General features: G+C 38.9%; 1 non-coding gene across 1 annotated transcript; it reads right to left on the reverse strand.

Annotated features, from left to right (window-relative positions):
- Positions 1-5,426: 5,426 nt before the first annotated feature.
- Positions 5,427-5,533, reverse strand: LOC133820063 (small nucleolar RNA R71). Its single transcript, XR_009886497.1, has one exon. It is a non-coding gene; the product is annotated as a small nucleolar RNA R71 (small nucleolar RNA).
- Positions 5,534-24,490: the final 18,957 nt, after the last annotated feature.

Consider the following 24,490-nt stretch of genomic DNA (forward strand, 5'->3'; position numbering starts at 1 on the left):
GAGAAATAAGAAAACCAATTTGCAAAATAAATAACACTTAAGTTTTTATCTAGTGCACCAAATATAAAGACTAACAAGATTCACCAAAATGCAGCAAATTGCATTCATTCAAAACTAACATGATTACAATACAGAGGCCAATAAGGATGCCTCAAATGTTTACATTTTACAAACCAAACACCAACACTACTTTAGGATCCATAATATAACAAAAACAATTACAGTACAAATTAATTTTCCCCAACTAATAATAACTGTTATACCATTATTACAATGAGCACAAACATTACAAGCAACATCATTTTTAACATGGATTCCATCCTCTACCTCGAACCTTCTCACCCATCCTGGATTCATACCTCTTTGAGACGATGAAGACTCTGAATCGACCCACCGAAAGAATTCACAACCCCCATCAGATTGTAAGATTGTTAAGAACAAAAAAAAAAATGAAAGAGAACTATAACAACAACCTTCGAAAAATAGGTTTAAACATATGACTTGTAATCTAAATTTGGTTTTGGTCTTAATGCTGCAATCTAGTTTTACATTTGAGTATGCTATTTTGCTTCTTATTGCTACTGTCACGACTCGAGCCCTAGGCTGTGGCCGATTTGTAATATCCATAACTTGGGTGGTCAAAGGTCAAACTTTGACCCTTGGTGGAAAATAGTCTTTATAAATCATCCTTTAGTTTATACTAGATAGTACTATAATTTTAAGTCAAAACAATGGAATAACTCCTATAATTATATATAAAAATATTAGTGATAAAAGCATGGTCATTTATCATTATAGATAGAACAATAATATCCTCACAGTTATGTAGTCATCAAATAGTTAAATTTAATAAGTCATAAAACACCCAAAATAATACTTAGCACCATTCCTCATTCCTAACTATTACATAGCAAATTTAGATATACTGTAACGACCCAAATTTACTAATAGGGCTTAAGGGCCTTGATTAGTGTGCCGGGAGGGCATAATCGGAATATATGTGATTTAATGATTAAGGGCATGTTGTATGGCTATTTGAATATTTGAGATGCATGGCTATGTGTATTAGTATGCATGTAAGCCCTGATTAGTTTAGAAATGGCATAATTATAATTTTGGCCTGTTGAGGGCATAACTGTATATATATGCGATAATTGTTGAGACCACATTATTATGTGGATATATCTGTGATTCGAGACGATCCTAGTGAGCAGATTAGCGAAAAAGTCACGGCGGGGATTTATACCCAACTCGGGGCGAGCCTGGGGGTATAAATGGGAATTCAGTGAATATATTGGGGTCTATTTTGGACATTAAGGAATATAATTGGTGATTAATTAGGTATTGCGTAAACGGTAAATATTAGAGACACTTGAGGAAATAGCGGGAATTTGGTGAAATGACCAAAATACCCCTAGGTGGATTAAAAGAGTTAGAGTTAAAAGGAAGGGTATTGTGGTCATTTGGCAGATAAGGATAGGCATAACTGAGGCTTTATGCTCAGTGGAGTTTGTAGAATAAAATAGAAGTCTGAAAAGAAGGAAAAAGAAGGAAAGCAAAGAAAGAGAAAGAAGGGAAGGAAGGCAAGGTCGGTTTAGGTTTTTTCCACCATTTTTCTTGAGGATTCTTGGAGTAAAGTTCAGAGGAGAGCTAGATCAAGTTGAGCCATAAGAGTTCTGAGTTAGGCTTGAAGAGTTGGCAAGGGTTTAGCAAGAACACACCATCACTTAAGGTAAGACTTTGAAGTTTTCAGTTTCTGGTTTGGATTGTTTGAACCATGGTGTCTAAGTTGAGTTGATGGGAAATTTAGGGGAAATCAAGCCAAGGATTGAGGAAGAACAAGCTAAGGAGGTCTAGAAGCTAACTCAAAGTCGAATTTCCATTAAAGGTATAAAATTCTAAGCTTTAAACTTTGAAGTTTTGATGGTTTTTGCTGAGTTTCTGAGTCTAGGATCAGCTATGGTGAATTTTGAGATTAGGGATGCATGTTGATTAGTGCTCAAAAATGCAAATTAATTAGTTTTAAAGTGTAAAATAAATTAAGTTTTAATTACTATTTTCATGAATTTATTGTAATATATTTTATAATTGAAAATATTAATTTTAATTTAATTTATGTTTAATTTTCCGGAAATAAATTGCATTTGGACACTAATAAAAATGGAGAATAGAAAGTGACATTTTTCTTAAGAGAAAATAGCCCAATCTGAAGAAGCCCAGGCCCGTTGGCCCAAGCTCAACCTTTTTCCTCTCCTAGCGCCACTTGGCGCGCTCAAGGCTCGCCACGCGTCCGCCTGCCAGCCACCTGGCGGCTTCTCCACGCGCCACCTGTCCGAATGCTCCAGCAGAATCTTCACGCATGCAGCCCTCCCAGCTCCTCCTTTCCATATGCATTGACCCATCCATATGCATATATATATATATATGCATATTTCCTTCCATGTTAACGTGGCCATTTGAAAGCCCAAATGCCCAAATCCATTTGAAAGCCCAAATGCCCAAATGCATATCAAAGCCCAACACATCATGAAGCTCCTTCAGCAAGCTCCCAGGCCCAATTGAAGCAGCCTAATTCCTCAGCCAAGGCTGCCTACGTGGCACTCTCTCATTGGTTGAAAATGGGTCAAAACCCTCTTGTGTCACCAACCATATTTTGTGGGTATTGGGTTTTGTAAATTGCTATTTTGAGCTTTATAGATCATGTTTTTGTGGTATTTTAGAAAAAGAGCATTTTGACTATACACAAAAATAGCTAGGGTAATATTAATAATAAGATTTGATTTTTCAAAATCATATTTTATTATTAATATTTCAGATTTATTTTGTAAACCCTATTTTGTTGTTTAATTTCTTTTTAGTCCTTTTTCCCATCTATAAATAGGGACACTTTCTTCACATTTGGTATGTAATTTTTAGAGTAGTGAAACTATAGCAAAATTTCCACTCACTTTCTTCTCATATTTTCTTCTTAGAATTTTGTGAGAATCATGAGCATAATGGCCTAATCTTCCTAGGAAGGTTAGGGATGATTCCATATGCAAGTGATGTTATTTTGCTACTTTGATTTACTATGTTCTTAATGTAATATATTTGGGTTATTTATGTTCTTTCATCTCTATCTTTATTTTGTTATCTTTATTTACTTATGCTAATAGTATATAGGATTAGTCATGCTCTTTCTATGTGCTTCTAATTAGTAAAAGTAATATTGATACATAATTTTATGTCTAATCTTCTATTGCATTATTGCCCTTGGGTATTTTGTCATTTTTAGATTTTTCATAAGATTAACTTTGTGCTTTCAAAGTAAAGAACTTTATAACTCAAATGGACTTTTGTTAGAAAAGAATATGAAATGTTAGATTTTCCAAGTAAATGTTGGGATGTGAACTATTTACTTGTGTATTTTTGTAAATCAAGTAACTAAGTAACTAAGCAAGCATATGGATGATTCTTGAAACCTTTCCATTTCTCAAACTCTTAATTACATCTTACATTTATCTCACTTTATCATTTCATCAAAAAAAAAATACAATACCAAAATCTCAAACCTCTTTCCATTTACAATTTTATTTATTTCTTGTTACTAACTTTTTGTGTTATTTTCTACTAATCTTTTGATTTTAGGTTACCTCCTTGTGGATCGACCGCCCGATTATACTACAACCACCGCTTAGTGGTTGTCACATTTTGGGCGTTAAACAAATTTTGGCGCCGTTGCCGGGGAGGTAATTTTCAAAATTTTAGTGAAATTTTTACAAAAATATTAGTAACTTTATTTGTGTTTTTGTTAGAATAAATATTATGTTAGTATAGTTTTTATTATTTACTAATTTTTAATTAATTATTATTATAACAAAAATTAAAAGAAAAAAAAAACAATCATAAAAAAAAAATTTCCTTTATTTATATATATATCTTTTCTTTTCTTTTCTTTTTTTTCTATTCTTTTTTTTTCGGTAAAAATATATATATATTTATATTCATATATATTTATACATATCTATATAAAAAAAAAAAAAAAAAAAGCAACAACGGAAAAAACAGAAAAAAAAATATATATATACATTCTTATTTTTATTTCTTTGTTTCCTTTTCCATTTTTCTTCTTTTTTCCATATATACTTATATAATTTTTTTTTTCTTACTCAATTTTTCTTTTTTAATTTCTGTTCTATTTTTTTTGTTTAATACATATTTGAAAAAAAAATAGATTAAACTTGCTATTTTCTCTTCACTTTAATTTTATTTTCTTTATTTTATTGTGTTTTGTGTTTTTTTTTTATTATTTTGTTACTTAGTTTAGATTTCTCTTCTCCTTTGCCTTAATTTTCCTTAGAATTTAGGTTTTTTTTTTTAAAAAAAAAAACATAAAATTGCATTAAATTGTTCATAAAATTTCGATCATAAAACTCTTAGTATTAGGAACAATTGTGTAATATTACAAATGGTAGAAACCGATATTGTTCTGTCTAGAAAGATTGGTTGTTAAATAAGGTTTGTGATAGCGTTACCCTCCACACTTACCTGGGAACCTCGGGGAGTTCTGTCTAGGCAAGTGTGGGCCTAAAGCGGTACCTTGGCAACCTTCCCAATCGGCCTGGGAACATTTCGAGCATCTATCTTTGCACTATTACATTGTTGAACTTATTACTATAAGAAAACCAAGCTTGTTTTGTCAAAATAAGCAATTTCACTTTGCTTAAAGGTTGTTTGGTCGAAAAGGTTGGCTTGTGATCCACCATACTTACTTAGTAACCTCGGGGAGTTCTAGTAAGGCGTTGGAGATCACCTGAAAACCTCCAATTCTACCTGGGAACAAGTTTAACAAAAAAAAAAAAAAAAAATCAATAAAAAAAAAATCAAAAAGAAAAATAAATAAAAAAAAAGAGACATAAAATAAATCTAATTCTGATTTCCGAGAGTGGATGAATCATCACGAAACTTCCAGTGACACTTCTTCCAATTCATCTGCCACTCCTACCGGAACTCCTTCCACCAATCCAGCTTCTCCACAAAATTTCCCTGATAATAACCCATTTGCAATGGCTCGCAATGATGAAATCCAGCCAAGAACTCTCAATGACTACCTCCATCCTACTCGCATTTCCACGCCTTCATGCATTATCTTCCCTCCTAATATGCCCGCATTAGACTTTAAACCTGGCATGATTCAACTCCTGCCTACATTTCATGGAATGGAAAACGAAAGCCCATACGTGCATATCAGAGAATTCGAGGAGGTGGTAGCCACGTTCTATAACCGAGCCGACAATGCCGATGCTGTGCGACTGAAGTTCTTCCCTTTCTCCTTGAAGGACAAAGCCAAAAGCTGGTTGTACTCTTTGAGACCTAGGTCGATTGGAACATGGGAGGAGATGACCAAATCTTTCTTTCTGAAACACTTCCCCAGCCATAAGACCAACAGTCTAAAATGACAGATTTCCACATTCTCCCAAAAAGACAATGAAACGTTCTATCAAGTCTGGGAAAGATTCAAAGATCTGTTAAATCAGTGCCCGCACCATGGCTATGAGAACTGGCGCTTGGTCAGTTACTTCTATGAAGGCCTCACGAGTCGTGAGCGCCAGTTTGTAGAGATGCTATGCAATGGTGAATTCCTCGAAAAAGAGCCAGACGATGCTCTTGAATATCTCGAAGAAACTGCAAAAAAGTCTCACACCTGGACTGGTCCAAGTGCTACTGACAGCACCAACCGACACAAACCATCTGGGATCTATCAACTTCGAGAAGAGGATAGTATTAAGGCCCAACTCGAAGCTTTGAAAAAGCAGTTTGAGGTCTTAATGACAAAAAATGGGCAAAAGTCGCACATGATCGCTCAAGCGGAACCACAAGAACCTTGCTTTGTTTGTGGAGGGACGGAGCACTTAGCTAAGGACTGCTTAGCTTTGAATGAAATGAGGGGGGTTTATGAGGAGCAATGCAATGCCTTAGGGGCATATAACAAGCCATTCTCCCATACGTACAACCCTGGTTGGAGAAACCACCCAAATTTCAGTTGGAGAGATTCCAACCAAGCTCATTCGTCTGGAGGCCAATGGAGAAATGAGCAACAAGTTCAACCATCAAAGGCGTATTCTGCACCTCATTACAATGCTCATCCACAACGAAATTCTCTCAAGAATACTCTTCATGCATTCATGGAGGAACAATCCAAATTGAATCGCCAAATGATGGAAGAAATCAAGGACATGAAATGTCAATTCTCAAAATTGACTGAATCCTTGGCTATTCCGGAAAAAGGCAAACTTCCTTCCCAACCGAAATTCAATGTTCAAGGCCAACACATGGCCCAATCTTCAAATTCAAATGATCAAAACGTCAAGGAAGTGAATGCCATCACAACGAGAAGCGGTAAAACTTTGCCAGACCCACCCATTAAATCCAACTCTCCCAGTATTCCAAAAGTCATTCCTAAAAATCCACCACTCAATGCCACTCCAAAGGTACCATTTCCCCAGGCTTTGAAACCTGCTGGGAAACTTCCTGATAACCGAGCTGAACTCCTTGAGCACTTGACACAAGTGAAGATTAATCTTCCTTTGCTTCACATCATTAAACAAGTGCCCGCTTATTCCAAAATCATCAAGGATCTTTGTACTGCAAAAAGGAAGCACCACGTCAAGAAGACTGCTTTCTTGACCGAGCAAGTGAGTGCGGTGATTGAACAAAAGACACCGCCAAAATACAAAGATCCCGGTTGTCCCACCATTTCTTGCCAAATTGGGACCCATGAAGTCAGCCAAGCTTTACTTGATCTTGGCGCGAGTGTCAATCTCATGCCTTACTCTGTATACTCGCAACTCGGTCTTAGAGAAATGAAGCCAACATCTGTTGTACTACAGCTTGCTGATCGTTCCACCAAAAAGCCTAGGGGTATCGTTGAGGATGTATTGGTTCAAATTGAAAAATTCTATTACCCCGTGGATTTTCTTATTCTTGATACCCAATCTGTGGTGAACATGGAGTCTAAAATTCCTATTATCCTCGGAAGACCATTCCTTGCTACTGCAAATGCTTTGATCAATTGTCGGAATGGTCTAATGAAGATATCGTTTGGAAACATGACTCTAGAAGTCAATATCTTCCACATCGGGAAACAACCCCGAGAAGATGATGAATGCTATCAAACATTCATGATTGACTCTTTAATTCCCGAGGAGGTTCAATTGCGCAACAACTTTGATAATCTTGATGAACTCCTCCTTCTGTCCGACAACGAAAGTCCAAACTCTATTGAGTCTACTCTTGCAATATCAGATCGCATAGACTCACGCCATAGAAGGACTCAGTTTTGGCAACCTCGCTTTGAAGAGCTACCTCGCGAGAGGGCACAGCTGAAAACTTCAGCCGAAGAGGTTCCAACTGTTCAATTGAACCAACTTCCCGAGGGTTTGAAACATGCCTTCTTGGGAGACGGTGAAACCTTTCCGGTTATCATCTCATCCAACCTTCAAAATTCTCAAGAATTGCAGTTACTCGAGCTACTGTGAACGCATAAATCTGCGATAGGTTGGACGCTTGCTGATATCAAAGGTATTAGCCCTTTAATTTGCTCCCATCGAATCAATCTAGAGGACGAAGCCATCCCTCGAAGAGACCCTCAGCGGCGACTGAACCCCACGATGAAGGAAGTTGTAAAAAATGAAGTTTTGAAATTGCTAGACGCTGGTATTATTTACCCGGTAGCCGATAGCAAATGGGTCAGTCCAACTCAAGTTGTGCCCAGGAAATCTGGTGTCACCGTTATCCAAAATGAAAAAGGGGTCCTTGTCCCCACAAGAACGGTGACGGGGTGGCGCATGTGCATTGGTTATAGAAAATTGAATGCCGCCTCCCGCAAAGATCATTTTCCACTCCCATTCATTGATCAAATTCTTGAACGTGTAGCTGGTCATCCTTTCTATTGCTTTCTTGATGGCTATTCTGGCTATTATCAAATTGAGATTGCATTGGAGGATCAAGATAAGACCACTTTCACTTGTCCCTTTGGCACATTTGCTTTCCGGCGTATGCCATTTGGCTTGTGTAATGCACCAGCTACTTTCCAAAGATGCATGATGAGCATCTTTAGTGACATGATTGAAAAATCAATGGAAGTATTCATGGATGACCTAACCGTTTTTGGAAACTCCTTCGAGACATGTCTTCTTCATCTTGAAGCTGTTTTAAAACGATGCATCGAGAAGGGACTTGTCCTCAATTGGGAGAAATTCCACTTCATGGTATCTTCTGGCTAGTCTTAGGTCACATTGTTTCTGAAAAAGGAATTGAGGTTGATCAATCCAAAATCGACCTTATCTCCAACCTGCCAACTCCTAAGACTGTCAAAGACGTTAGGTCATTTCTTGGTCATGCTGGGTTCTATAGAAGATTCATACACAATTTTTCAATGATTGCTCGTCCGCTGAGCAACCTCCTAGCCAAAGATGTCACCTTTGAGTGGACACCTAAGTGTGAGGAATCATTCCGAGCACTTGTCAATTCGCTCACTTCCGCTCCCATCATTCAGTCACCCGATTGGAGTCTTCCTTTTGAGATCATGTGTGACGCCAGCAACTTTGCTGTGGGAGCTGTGCTCGGACAACGAAGGGAAGGGAAACCCTTTGTTGTCTATTATGTAAGCCGAACTCTCAATAGTGCTCAAATGAACTATTCCACTACTGAAAAAGAGTTGCTTGCCGTTGTCTTTGCCCTTGACAAATTCCGATCTTATTTGATTGGATCGCCTATTACGATCTTCACAGATCATTCCGCCCTTAAGTATCTCCTTTCCAAAAAGGATGCTAAGGCGCGATTAATACGGTGGATCCTTCTCCTTCAAGAATTTGACATAACGATCAAAGACAAGAAAGGTGTTGAAAATGTCGTCGCGGACCATTTGTCCCGACTTGAATTCAGCGATCCCGCTGACGGTCCACCTATTCATGATGATTTCCCCGATGAACAATTGCTTTCTGTTGCTAAGTTGCCGTGGCACGCTCACATTGTAAACTACTTAGTAACAGGTGAACTCCCATCTGAATGGAGTTCACAAGACAAACGCAAATTTCTGGTCGAGGTGCGCAATTTCTTTTGGGATGATCCCAACTTATTCAAGTATTGCCCCGACCAAATCATGCGAAGATGCATCCATGATGATGAGGTGTCTAGTGTGCTGAATTTTTGCCACAATGATGCTTGTGGTGGTCACTTCTCTGTGAAGAAAACCGCTGCAAAAATCTTACAATGCGGCCTTTACTGGCCCACCTTGTTCAAAGACACCAATGATTTTTGTCGTTCTTGTGTAAGGTGCCAAAAGTTAGGATCCTTATCCCGTCGGCACATGATGCCCTTGAACCCAATTCTTGTCATCGAAATATTTGATTGTTGGGGGATAGACTTTATGGGACCGTTTCCACCTTCTTTTGGCTACCTTTACATTCTTCTCGCTGTGGATTATGTTTCCAAATGGGTCGAGGCTGTACCATGTCGAACCAATGATAACGCTACAGTTGTCAAATTCTTGAAAGAAAATGTGTTACCAAGGTTCGGTACCCCTCGCGCTATCATCAGTGATCAAGGCACTCATTTTTGCAACCGATCCTTTGAGGCTCTTATGCGCAAGTACGGTGTACTTCATAAAGTTGCAAATGCCTATCATCCACAAACCAATGGTCAAGCCGAGTTAGCCAATAGGGAGATAAAACACATTCTGGAAAAGACGGTAAATCCCGACCGCAAAGATTGGTCTACACGACTTCTAGACGCTCTTTGGGCATACCGCACTGCTTTCAAGTCCCCTCTTGGGATGTCTCCCTATCGGCTTGTCTTTGGAAAAGCCTGTCATTTACCTGTCGAGCTCGAGCATAAAGCATACTGGGCTATCAAAGCCCTAAACTTTGATCTAAATGCCGCAGGTATCAATCGCAAACTCCAGTTGTCCGAAATTGAGGAGTTGAGAAACGATGCATATGACAATTCCAGGATTTATAAGGAAAAATTGAAAATCGCTCACGACAAACAAATCCTGCGAAAACACTTTGAGCCAAATCAAAAAGTGTATTTGTACGACTTTCGCTTGCACTTGCATCCCGGTAAACTGCGATCGCGATGGACTGGTCCATTTGTAGTGAAGCAAGTATTTCCCAACGGTTCGGTGGAGGTCGAGGACCCAACCGATGGGAGAATTTTTCGCGTCAATGGCCAAAGGCTGAAGCATTACATTGAGAGTGTGAGTCATGTTGAAGAGGTCCTTCTTAAGGACCCAATCTACACACTCTGACGTTCTGAATGGTTTGTTGTTGTTCTTTTTATTTTTATTTTTCATTATCTTTATTTTTCTGTCTTTCTTTTATTTTTGTATGCTTTTCGTTTTTGTATTTTGTTTTGGGGTTTTGTTACCAGGCTATTTTCGCTCTCACCTTATGGACATGGTCATCATCCAGGTGTTCTCTTTCCTTATCTTTTTCATTGCTTATTCATTTTGACATTGAGGACACTGTCTGATCTTTGGTTGGGGGTGGTGAGCATGCATTGGCTTTCATTTGGAAAATCTTATTGTTATGTCATTGGCATTCATTTGGAAAACATTATTGTCTTGTTGAATTTTTAAGTCAAATTTTCTCAAAATTATCCAAGCATGAGTATAATTTGTTGGTTTGAGTCAGTTCTTACCATGTTTAGCTATTAAGAAGTGATTTTCAGAGTTCTTTTGTGCACTTTCCAAACATATGATAAATAAATTGGTTGTTAACACAAATAGTTGAGAAAAATTTCAAGTTTAAAGTTTTTCATTTCTTGGTGAGTTGTGAGAGTTGAGAAAACAACTTTTTGAACTTTTATTGATCATTTGAGTTGGTAAAGTCACATCTTTGGAATTTAAAACATGACATTTACTAGAGGGATGTTTTTCATTTAAGAAAAGTCTTTGTAATAAATTTGTGTTCTATTTATTGTATTTGTAATTTCCTTTGTATTTTTGTATTGTCTCTTGTCAAAAAAAAAAAAAAATAATGAAAACAAAAAAAAAACAAAAAAGAAGAAAAAGAAAAAAAAAAAGATAAATAAATGAAAAAAAAAGAAAAAAAAAAAAGAACGAGAGCAACACTTCCTTCTATTATTTTGTAGTTGTTAAAAAAAAAAAAAACATATATACATTTCTATTACTATTATTTTGTGTAATTGTATTAAAAAAAAAAAATTATTATCATTATAGTTCATTTTCTTATTTATCATGTCTAATTAGTTGTCATTTTGAGTTTTCTCATGTAAATCCCAAAGGTTGTTTGTCATTCGAATTCCAATAAGTTGATTTGCCTATCTTGTGATCAATATCTGTTCAAATTGCTTGTCCTAAAAAGCTTATCTTTTCTCATTTGAGCGTAAACTGTTACATTTCCAACTCCAAGAGTGTAATCCTTCCCATACAATACTTTCGATGCCCGTGAGGAATTTGGAGTTGAGATCTTCATACTTTTGAGATTTTTCGATACTATTTGTGTTATGACTTGTGATAAAAAGAATATGGTTTGGTGCACACACACACAACTCTGAAATCGCAACTATAGTAGCTTAGATAGTAATTTCTGACTTCTTGCTGATACTTTGAAAATGCTTAGATGATTTTGCTTGGTTTGACTTGATTATTCAACTTGATAATTTTCTTTTTCGCTTGAATTGCTAGGGACTAGCAATAAGCTAGTTGGGGGTTGTGATTAGTGCTCAAAAATGCAAATTAATTAGTTTTAAAGTGTAAAATAAATTAAGTTTTAATTAATATTTTCATGAATTTATTATAATATATTTTATAATTGAAAATATTAATTTTAATTTAATTTATGTTTAATTTTCAGGAAATAAATTGCATTTGGACACTAATAAAAATGGAGAATAGAAAGTGACATTTTTCTTAAGAGAAAATAGCCCAATCTGAAGAAGCCCAGGCCCGTTGGCCCAAGCTCAACCTTTTTCCTCTCCTAGCGCCACTTGGCGCGCTCAAGGCTCGCCACGCGTCCGCCTGCCAGCCACCTGGCGGCTTCTCCACGCGCCACCTGTCCGAATGCTCCAGCAGAATCTTCACACATGTAGCCCTCCCAGCTCCTCCTTTCCATATGCATTGACCCATCCATATGCATATATATATATATATGCATATTTCCTTCCATGTTAACGTGGCCATTTGAAAGCCCAAATGCCCAAATCCATTTGAAAGCCCAAATTCCCAAATGCATATCAAAGCCCAACACATCATGAAGCTCCTTCAGCAAGCTCCCAGGCCCAATTGAAGCAGCCTAATTCCTCAGCCAAGGCTGCCTATGTGGCACTCTCTCATTGGTTGAAAATGGGTCAAAACCCTCTTGTGTCACCAGCCATATTTTGTGGGTATTGGGTTTTGTAAATTGCTATTTTGAGCTTTATAGATCATGTTTTTGTGGTATTTTAGAAAAAGAGCATTTTGACTATACAAAATCAAGCCAAGGATTGAGGAAGAACAAGCTAAGGAGGTCTAGAAGCTAACTCAAAGTCGAATTTCATTAAAGGTATAAAATTCTAAGCTTTAAACTTTGAAGTTTTGATGGTTTTTGCTGAGTTTCTGAGTCTAGGATCAGCTATGGTGAATTTTGAGATTAGGGATGCATGTGCTTGGGTTTTGAGTATTTGGGATGCTTGGGATGTGTGGAGTATGTTAATAAGCTTGTTTTTAAGTTTGGTTGAGGATTGGAAGAGTTTTGGTAAGGGTTGGCTCGGGGAAATCGCAGGAAGGGAAAATGCTGTGTTGCCTGTCTGTGACTAGCGCTACAGCGCTAGGCCAAGCATGCTGAGGGTATTTTGGTTCTGCTTGTAGCGCTATAGCGCCCTTCTTAGAGCGCTGTAGCGCTACCCTATTTCCAGAAAGGGGTTTTTGAGTTATTTTCAAGGGTTTTTGCCGGGGTTCGGGGTTCGATTCTGCCACCCCGTTTGGTGGAATTGGAGCTTCCCGAGGGCTTGGGATTGGTCCCGAGGCTAGGTTTTTGTAATGACCCACTACTCTAGACTTTTGGACCATTAACGAAACTATACATACAAATCCTTAATAAAACTTACATTTTGCGAAAATACCATAACTTTATTAGAAAAACTTGTAGAAATAAGAGTTACTTACATAAAATATCAAGAAGGATATGGGATCCCATTGTCTTAAAAACAAAACATAATTTAAAATAAAAGGAGTTACATAGCAAGTGCGGAAAAATACATGTAAAACCATAAAAAAAGACTACATCCTCGAAAATCGAACTCTCGACTCCTTGACTCCATTCACCACCGATACACATTCCCCAAGCATCCACGAATCTTACCGCCACTATAGCTATTTTCCTGCACATATAAACAAAAAGGAATAAGCCTAATGCCCAGCAAGGAAAAATCTAACACATAGTTCATATACATAAATTTCATAAGAAACATAAAAACTTAACATAACACTTATATCATGCACATATTATGATGGCCATTATTACTTGGGGTCCCATAGACTAATCAAGTCATATGCCCATTAGATTAGTGGGGTCCTACTAGCTAAGTAGGTCATATGCCCATAATCTATTTGGGGCTTGTTAGTCAAATGGGTCATATGCCCAAGCCTACAAACATACATATTTCATAACATATTTTATAACATATTTCATAGCATAAAACATAAGATAACATAAGCATATAACATATAGATTCTATCCTATTTTCCTTACCAAAATACCGGGATAATAGGACAGAGTTGAGACTTTTGGAACACTCCTAAAACCATATATAACAGGGTGAGTAGATTTGAAGAAAAAGTAATGAAAGGAATGGAAGGACTAAACCTTTGAGAAACATACTTACCAAAACCTTTTTGCTCAAGAACTTAGATTTCCTAACCAAAATAAAAAATTAAGGTTAGAGGCTGAGTAGAAGACTATGAGAACTTGAAAGAAAAGTACAGAATTGAACTAGAGTTTTGGGTTACCTTGAAGACTTGTAAGACCAATCTACACCTCAAACCGAAATACTATAAAACCTTACTTCCCCAAGTGTTTGATAAGCTTATGATTTCCCCACCCAAGTGTTTAACTCTCACACTCACCTAGCAAACTGCAGCCTCTGAACTTAGAGTAAAAGGTGAATAATGGCTGGGTACTAGGTCCTATTTATAGAGTTTAGGAATGAAAGGATCTTAATTTTACTTGAATAAAAATAATAGCTTTTTAGGTGAAAATAATTTGAATTATCGTTCAGCAGAGGCTGAAGACTCGTTCAAAAAGGTGCTGGACTTATCAAGAGGTTGAAGGGCTGAATGGAAAACGATTTCAAAATGTTTCAAATAAGCTGAAGGAGGCGATATATCGCCCCCTGTAGGCGATATATCGCCTGGGCCAGTATGCCCGAGGCAGTCGTGCATCGTCTCGTGTTTTCCGTATCTACGTGCTACGATATATCGCCCCCTATAGCTGCGATATATCGGCACACGCTGATTATTTAAACACGAAATTACACATTTTTAGCTAAGTTTGAATGGAGCAAACAGCCTTGACTAAGCCCTTAAACGTATTCAAAGCTGCTGACTGACCTTAAAGCATTCAAACTTTACTCTTATTAAATTAAATCCTCAAAATACTTAATCATCCATACATAACATGTGCTTAAAATCCTATTGGTTGTTATCTAAACCTTATAGTATAATAAATATTATCCTTAATATCAGTCATATTAATCAAACCTTAGGTTAACATTAATATTCTTAAACTATAGGTTAAACTTAGAAAATCTACAAGTACTACTATGAGTGTCCAAATAATTCCCGGTCTGAACCAAAAATCCACAGTTATAAGGATAATACTATAAATACTATAATACTACTATCTAACTAGCTAAGTAAAGTTCTTGGACTCTACAGTTTTGGACTTGAGATTTGGTGATGACTTTGATCTACGGTTGTGATTAGGTGAGCGCTAGGGCTCGAGGGGGATCGTGCTCAAGGAATCAAGTGAACAAAGCTAGCGAATTTAAAGGTAAGAAAACTGCACCCGGTTATATGTTTGTGATGGGACTAAGAGCTCCTGATATCTGTATAATGTCAATGATGGTATTATGCCATGAGACATGTGATAGCGGCCTAAGGGTGCCGTACACAATATTTGCGCACAGGGCGCGGCTTGGTCACTGGTAGCCGAGGACAACTTAATATTCACTGAGCTCGGTTTAAGCGGGCCGGAGTTAGTGGGATAATGGAGGGTGCGGCCTGAGGGCGCTAACCCTAGTTATCATTTGTGAATTGGTGTATGATATGAGTTGATATGTTTAGTATGCTGAATACTTGGTTGTTCTGAATGTTTATATGGTTGAGAACATGTTTATGGAATATGTGATATTGAATTGTCTGTTGATTACTTATGCTATCTTATTGTGTTTTCTTGCTGGGCCTTGGCTCACGGGTGCTACGTGGTGCAGGTAAAGGCAAAGGCAAGTTAGACCAGTCCTGAGATGGAGAGCTGCAGGGCTGAATGTACATAGTCAGCTGTTCGGTTGCCTTGGCCGAGGAGTGGATCAGGACAAGGATCGCTGAACTGTCTATTTTGCCTTAGTATGGCTGATATTGTACTTAAATCATGAATCTTTTGTAAGTGGTTTTAATTTGATCGTTTTTGGCATCCCGTGTAAACAGGAATTGATATTTAAAAGAAATGCGACTTTTAAGACCAAAATTTTTTAAACCCTAGTTCCATTGTAGCTTCAGTAACACGTTTTTAATTAAATGACTTGATTAGCAAGTCTAGCGCTTTATAAACACACAGTGTAACGGTCCTGGCTATCCAAGGCGTTACATATACAGACCATTAGGTTCCAAATTAAATACATATATAATGTTCAAAAGAGAGGACTGTGGCACCAAACACATTGGCTTTATCAATAATTCACCTTATCCACATTCGCATCACTAGGCTCTTGGAATGAGAGAAATATAGGGGGTGAGCTTATAAAGCCCAGTAGGAAAGCAACTAATATCATAGGACCTAAAAAGTTAAATAAAACCCCTGCATGGTTAGCTTTGTGTTTAACGCCCAAAATGTGCATCCACTAAGCAGTGGTTGTATTATAGATCGGGCGGTCGATTCCACAAGGAGGCAAAGAAATAAAGTTAATCAATAAATAAAGTTAAGAGATAAATAATATGAGGAAAATAGAACAAGTGATATTTTTGTTGTTTTTAGATTTATAGATTAGTGTTATCCCCAAAAATTGGAGATCGATGACGTGGAAATAAAGGTGAAAAATGGCAGTGCATGGTCTGTAAATGACACGTTAATAGTCGTTTAATATATATTGGCTCCTCAGAGTTATGATAAAGTAATTTGGCTTAGGAGTGGCCCGGTAGACCAATGAAGAATTTTGACTGGCCAGTAAGTGTCATGACCGACCAGGCATGACCTTGTCCAACTAGTCATATGGTTGTCTGGCCAGGAATGACCTTGTCTGCCCAGGAATGACCTTGTCTGCCCAGGCATGACCTTGCCTGCCCAAGCATGACTTTGTCTGATCAGGCATGAACTTGGCCGATCGGTCATGACCATGTCCGACCAGCTAAGTGCATGTCTGCCCAGCTAAGTGCATGTCTGCCCAGTTAAGTGCATGTCTGCCCAGTTAAGTGCATGTCTGCCCAGTTAAGTGCATGTCTGCCCAGCTAAGTGCATGACTGCCCAGTGAAGTGCATGACTGCCCAGTCAAGTGTATGACTGCCCAGTCAAGTGCATGACTGCCTAGTAAAGGTGTGGCCGACCAGACTGAAGGTGATATGGATCAATTAAATAGAGCAGGACTACGCCAAGATTCCCATAAACGGCTTCAACAAGAATCGGTCTTGGCATACGCAGGAATCTCTCATTTATCCCACAAATTTAGTGTACTGTTACATTTTGAATATTGTTGTAATTTAAATATAATGAGAATAATAAAATATCCCGACTATGGGGGGATATCATCTGTAAGATCCTGAGCCTATAAATACAAGGCTTATGGCATCATAAAGGGGACTTTTGGGAACTTTTGATCTGAATTTTCTAGAGAGAGAAAGTACTTGTATTTTAGAGAATTCCTGTATTCTTGTAATCTACACTGAAGAAACTCAGTTGACTCAGGTTCATCTGATCTTGAGTGTAGATATATAATCATAACTCTAAGTGGATTAGGCTATTACCATCACATTGGGGCTGAACCACTATAAAATCGTCTGTGTCGTTTATTTTCTCTTGAAGGTTTATCGTTTTTGAAGTTCTCACGTCGTTGGCCAAAAACGCGGTCAACATTTTGGTGCTTTCATTGAGAGCCTGAAGAGAAAGACAGACGGTCCCTAAAGTATTATGGCGCCTAAGAACACCAATGCGGCCTCCAAGAAGACAGGTTTCTCTAAAGAGCCTGCCAGATCAGAAGTTCCTGGCCCACAAGACCGTGAGACTGAGCCTAGAGTCGTGCTCGAGGACGTGACTCTAGAAGTTGAAGAACTCCAAGAAGACATGGGGGCCTTCCAGGAGGAGATGGCACAATTCCACGCCAGACAGGAGGCGTTCGCTGAAGAGATGGCCAGGCAGAGAGCTGCGTTAGAGCAGCAAAGGCGCGATATGGAGACTAGAAGCGAAGAGCTCAGACAACAACATGAGGAGGTCAACTGGAGACATCATGAAGCAGCTCTTGCTCTAGAAGCGGCTACCCAATTGGCCTAAGCCAATGCTCAAGCCGTAGCGCAATCAGCCACCCAGGGAGCAAGAAATAAGGACGCTGGTCGGAGGACCACTGACGGAGCCGATTCTCGAGCACCGGGCAGAAGCAGGAGTAACCCCCCTGGTCAGAACGATGATGGGGACCGATCCAGAACTGCCTTGACGCAAAGGGAGCACTCTAGAACCCCCTCCAGGAGCCACCGATCAGAGACTTCGAGGTCAGGAAGTCACCGATCGGGCAGTAAGAAGACCCCACCAAGGCATGATCAGACCAAGACTCCTCGAGAGAAGAGGACTTCACAATTCAAAGATGGGCATGGTCGTGATGAGGCTGATACTCATCACACCGACCAGTCAAAAGAAAATGAGGGCAATGACCAACAAGGAGGAAAAGACTACCCGGGGCGTACTGAAAGGCCTCCACTGCACCCCGGCCAGCAACGTAGTGGGAGAGAGCAAGTCCCGCGTAGTAAGCCCTTTGAAAAATAAAAAAGTACAGTGTTTGATCGGGCAGGAGAGCATGCTTCCCGGAAGGATCTGAGGGACGTTATCACCAACAAGAGGAGGGCCGTCCTGGTTGAAGGGCAAAATCTGTACCGCCCTGCCAGTCAAGTAGAAATACTTGACGATGGCGCGCCAGATGGTAATGCCCGACCAGGTGGTCAAGACCTTGGAACCTCATCAGTTGCAGCAGCCATCCAAGCCCAGTTTGACATGCTAACAGCTGCAGTGCAAAGTTTGTCAAAACGACCTTCCGAGATAGATGCGAGAGACCACCGGAGTGGCAGCCCATTTTGTGCCCGGATTAGAGCAGCCCAGCCATCGGCAAAATATAAAGCACCAGTTCTGCCAGTATATACAGAAAAGGCAGATCCCATCAGACATATTGGGAAGTTCGAGGACCAGATGGAATTGCTCGGAGTAAGTGACGATTATCGGTGTAGAGTTTTCCCAACTACATTGTCGAATACTGCCCAGGAATGGTATTGGAAGTTTAAGCCAAACTCCATTACCTCTTGGGAAGCATTCAGGAAGGAGTTTTGTAGACAATTCAACACTGCCTGGACTCCACCAGTTTATGCAAACCACTTGGCAGATATCAAACAAGGAAAAGATGAGTCTCTAAAGAACTATATATAAAGATTCATGAGAGAAGCCAATAGAGAAACTGCTGTAGGAGACGAGGGGAAGATGGTTGCCATATCTGATGGGATAACTTATCGGAGCCCTTTGTGGGACAGTATACATAGAAATCCAATTTCAACACTTCAGCAATTTCTTGACCGGGCGGACAAGTATATGAAATTGGATGATGCAATAGAGAAAGAGGAGAATGGCATAAACAATCCGGGCGGATCAAGTGACTCTGGTGGAAGGAAACGTGGAAATAACGGGTCTGACCACCATGAGGAAAAGAAAGCAAAGTTGAATTCAAATGAAAAACCAACCAAGTATGAGCCTCAATTCACTAACTACACCACTCTCTCGACTAGCCGAGCGGAGATATATCTTGCTAGTCATGAAGAGGTTCCCTACAAGAAACCTCCACCCATCAGGAAAGAGATGAGGAAGAGAGACATGAATAAGTTTTTTCGTTTCCATGGAGATTATGGTCACGACACGAATGAATGCTATCACCTCAAGGACGAGAAAGAATTTCTTCTCCGGTCGGGCAAGTTGAGAAAGTACCGGGCAGAGACACCCCAAGGAGAAGGAGGCAACATCAATCCTGGTTTCAAGCGGCAAAGATCTCCACCATTGCAGCCCGGACCTGTGGACTTTACCTTAGACACTATATGTGGAGGTCCACACTTGGCTGAGGAAGGCAACGAAGCAAAGGAGAAGTATGCTGAGCGGGAGTGTTAGGATCAGAGACCACTGGAGTGGCGAGCATCAAAGGATATATTGTTTTTAAATACCGCTTTCAGAGTGGTAGCTTGATTTCGAGTTGTTTGACTTGTTATTTAAGTTTGGTTTATGAGCTGGTTATTTGCTAACCAGTCATTTTATTTTTGAACAATTTTGGTTGTTTAAAGACTCGTTATTAGACATGTTTTGTCCATTTTAATTTACGAGTAATAAAAGAGACTACGCGCAACGTGGTCGATTCTTGCTACAAATATGCATGTGTGTTAGTTATCCGAGCAGTGTTCAACTGGTCGGTAAAATCGGACAGTGTTCAACTGGTCGATACGTTCAAGCAGTGTTCAACTGCTCGAATATTTTCCATATATTCTATGTGTTTCATGAGCAATTAACTGCTCGAACAGATTCAGTCAAGTAGCAAGTGACTAAGGATCTTTCAACCCTCGATCACCTGGGGGGCACATGGGGTATACTGGTATATAATTTAACACAGGCAATAAGAGCGCGAGTTAATATATCTATTTTTAGGCTGACTTGTAAATTTTCGAAGTCCAAAAAGGCCTTTAAGCTAACTTGTTTGACAAAGCTTAAGTAACTTGGAATTTTTTTTTAAAATTTCAAGTTAGGAGTAGATATTCGTGTGACAATAAACATGCTCATAAAATATTAGAGCAATAAGAGTGTGAGAAAGTATACTTAGTATGGACTTATGAAATGTCTAAAATTTCTAAGTTAGAAAACTAAGTACTCATGCGAAAATATAAGGCATACACCAGAGTGACTTTACTATTCACCAAAAACTTATAACTTTTTAAGTCTAAAAGAGACTTAGAATGTTTTAAGTTAACAAAGAAAAGTAAAGTATAAATGCCAACAGCTCGGTCGTACGAGAAAAATATCAAAGTTGCTAAGCAACAATTGTCTTCACAACAAAAAAGAGTAAACTACTGGCAAGGTACAAGGTTTAGCTGATCAGGTGCAACGTTTTCCTGGTCGGGAGAGATACAACTTCCCTGGTCAGCTGAGCATGTATCACTGGTCGAGTAGGAAACTCTATTGTTGAGCATGACTAACATCGATGAGTCTCTAGAGTGAATAAAACAAACACAAGCAAATGAATGCAAAGTAAAAATATTTACTACACAGTGAAAAAATTTCTTTGAGAAGAGAAGTCAATTTTTCCCAAGATTGATTGAGAGAAATCAATCTCTCAAAACTCTAACAAGGTGTTTTAATGATGTTCGAAGGGATAAGGCATGCTTAAGTAGCTATGCCATATGCCCGAGTGGTTGTGTCACATGTCCAAACCTGCATGACCGAATGGCTCGACAAACACGCCGAGGAGCTGTTGGTACACGCACATCCGAGGAGCTCCATGTCCGAGCGGCCATGGTTGTGTGCGCGCGTCCGAAAGCTGGTGTCCGAGCGGTGTGTGGGCTGTCCGACCAGCTGGAGATGCATCCGAGCGGCTGGAGGAGATGCATCCGAACAGCTGGAGGAGTTGCATCCGCACAGCTGCCACACTTCTATCCGATGAGCCATGATGACCGAAGAGATGTGTGTGTTCGAGCGGACATTATGTCCAAGGAGCCAAGGGGAAGGTGCATCCGGTCGGATGTGTGTGTCCGAGCATGAGACCTTGGCCCTAGCCCAAAGGCAAGAGTCCGATCGGACCTTACCACAACCACTCGGACTAAGTCCCATCCGATCGGACTAGAATTTCCAAACAATTCCAAGAACAATGGCCAATCGGCCATACCCCAACATACCATAAACCCATTCCAAAAAGCAAAGCCCTAAATTCCATCTAGCATAAACACCATTTATCATCCAAAACATATACTACAACAAGACCAAGATCAAATTTTTTTTTTGAAGAAATCACAAGACAAGTTCAGTCGTGGGAGTTTACGTAAAAGTTATCAACCGGATAGGATCTTTTGAATGACCTCAAGAACATTTTGCTAGAAGAAAAGTTTATCATACGAGAAAATCGTATAATAAACTTTGGGGGCAAATGTTATCCCCAAAATTGGAGATCGATGACGTGGCAATAGAGGTGAAAAATGGCAGTGCATGGTCCGTAAACGACACGTTAATAGTCGTTTAATATATATTGGCTCCTCAGAGTTGTGATAAAGTGATCTGGCTTAGGAGTGGCCCGGTAGACCAATGAAGAATTTTGACTGGCCAGTAAGTGTCATGACCGACCAGGCATGACCTTGTCCGACCAGTCATATGGTTGTCTGCCCAGGAATGACCTTGTCTGCCCAGGCATGACCTTGCCTGCCCAGGCATGACTTTGTCCGACCAAGCATGAACTTGGCCGATCGGTCATGACCATGTCCAACCAGCTAAGTGCATTTCTGCCCAGTTAAGTGCATGTCTGCCCAGTCAAGTGCATGACTGCCCAGTAAAGGTGTGGCTGACCAGACTGAAGGTGATATGGATCAATTAAATAGAGCAGGACTACGCCAAGATTCCCAGAAACGGCTTCAACAAGAATCGGTCTTGGTAAATGCAGGAATCTCTCATTTATCCCACAAATTTAGTGTACTGTTACATTTTGAATATTGTTGTAATTTAAATATAATGAGAATAATAAAATATCCCGACTATGGGGGGATATCATCTGTAAGATCCTGAGCCTATAAATACAAGGCTTATGGCATCATAAAGGGGACTTTTGGGAACTTTTGATCTGAATTTTCTAGAGAGAGAAAATACTTGTATTTTAGAGAATTCCTGTATTCTTGTAATCTACACTGAAGAAACTCAGTTGACTCAGGTTCATCTGATCTTGAGTGTAGATATATAATCATAACTCTAAGTGGATTAGGCTATTACCATCACATTGGGGCTGAACCACTATAAAATCGTCTGTGTCGTTTATTTTCTCTTGAAGGTTTATCGTTTTTGACGTTCTCACGTCGTTGGCCAAAAACGTGGTCAACAATTAGAAATAAAGATAGACTAAAGTGTGATGCAACAATGGGTAACAAGTAGGAAGGATCAAGAGTCACTAATATGCATACTTATTTATTTGGATCTTTGATTCATAAAAATTACACAAATGAGTAGTTCACATTCCAACTATTCATTTGGAAGATTTAACATTGTTGACCGCGTTTTTGGCCAACGACGTGTAGACGTCAAAAACGACAAAAACCTTCAAGAGAAATAAACGACACAAATGATTTTTATAGTGGTTCAACCTCAATGTGTTGGTAATAGCCTAATCCACTTAGAGTTGTGATTATAGACCTGCACTCAAGATCAAATGAACCTGAGTCAACTGAGTTTCTTCAGTTCAGATTACAAGAATACAAGAATTCTCTCAAATACAAGTACTCTCTCTCTCTAGAAAATAAGAACTTGAATCAAAAGTTCCAAAAGTCCTCCTTATGATGCCATAAGCCTTGTATTTATAGGCTAAGGATCGTACATATGATATCCCCCATAATCGGGATATTTTGCTATTCTCATTATATTTAATTTACAATAATATTCAAAATATAACAGTATACTATATTCATGGGATAAATTGAGAGATTCTCGCGCAAGCCAAGACCGATTCCTGTTGAAGCCGTTTCTGGGATTTTTTACGTAGCCCTGCTCTGTCTAGTCGATCCATATCACATTCAAGCTGGTCGGCCAAACTTTCACTGGGCAGACACGCACCTAACTGAGCAGACATGCACTTGACTGGGCAGACATGAACTTGGCTGGGCACACATGCACTTGGCTGGGCAGACATGCACTTGACTGGGCAGACATGCACTTGGCTGGTCGGACATGGTCATGACTGGTCGGACATGGTCATGACTGGGCAAACAAACACATGACTGGTCGGACATGGTCATGCCTGGGCAGACAAACACATGACTGGTCGGACATGGTCATGCATGGGCAGACAAACATGTGACTGGTCGGACATGGTCATGCCTGGGCAGACAAACATGTGACTGGCCAGTCAAAAATTCTTCACTGGTCTACCGGGTCACTCCTAAGCCAGATCACCCAACCATTCCTTGCCATTTGTCATTTCTATTGCCACGTCATCGAACTCCAATTTTTGGGGATAACAAACATTGAAGCACAAATATGTTTCAAAAAAAATATATTCAAGTGATTATTATTATTTACCATGGAAAGATGAGATAAATCTTATGAGAAATCTAAAAATGACATTATGCCATTGGCAATAATGTAATAAAAGATTGGACATAAAACCTAACACAAATATTACTTTTACTATTTATAAAATACATAGAAAGAGCATGACTAATTCTATATAGATTTTAGCAAAAGTAAATATATATGAATGAGATGGAGAAAATGATAAAGATATTATCTATATTATTTTCACTAATTTGATAATACATAGAAAGTGTTTGACAAAATCTATATACTATTAGTAAACATAAATATAGATAACAAGGTGAAGAAATAGAGATGAAAGAAAATAAATCACTCAAATATATAAACTTTAAGCACATGGTGAATCAAAAATACCAAACAAAGTCATAGTGCATATAGGATCATCCTAACCTTCCTAAGAAGGTTAGCCTATTATGCTAGACATTCTCATGAAATTCTAGAGAGAAAATATGAGAAATGAGACTAAAATTTGGTAGAGTTTTGCTACCTAAAACTTACATAGAAAATGTGAAAGAAGAGTCCCTATTTATAGAGGGAGAAAATGACTAAAAATAAATTAAACAACAATTTGGGGTTTACAAAATAAATTTGAAATATTAATAATAAAATATGATTTTCAAAAATCAAATCTTATTATAAATATTAACCTAGTGATTTTTGTGTATGGTCAAAATGCTATTTTTCAAAAACACCAAAAAAGATGAGCTTTAAAGCTCAAAATGGCAATG

This window comes from Humulus lupulus, chromosome 2, assembly GCF_963169125.1.
Source record: "Humulus lupulus chromosome 2, drHumLupu1.1, whole genome shotgun sequence".
NCBI classification, from domain to species: Eukaryota; Viridiplantae; Streptophyta; class Magnoliopsida; order Rosales; family Cannabaceae; genus Humulus; species Humulus lupulus.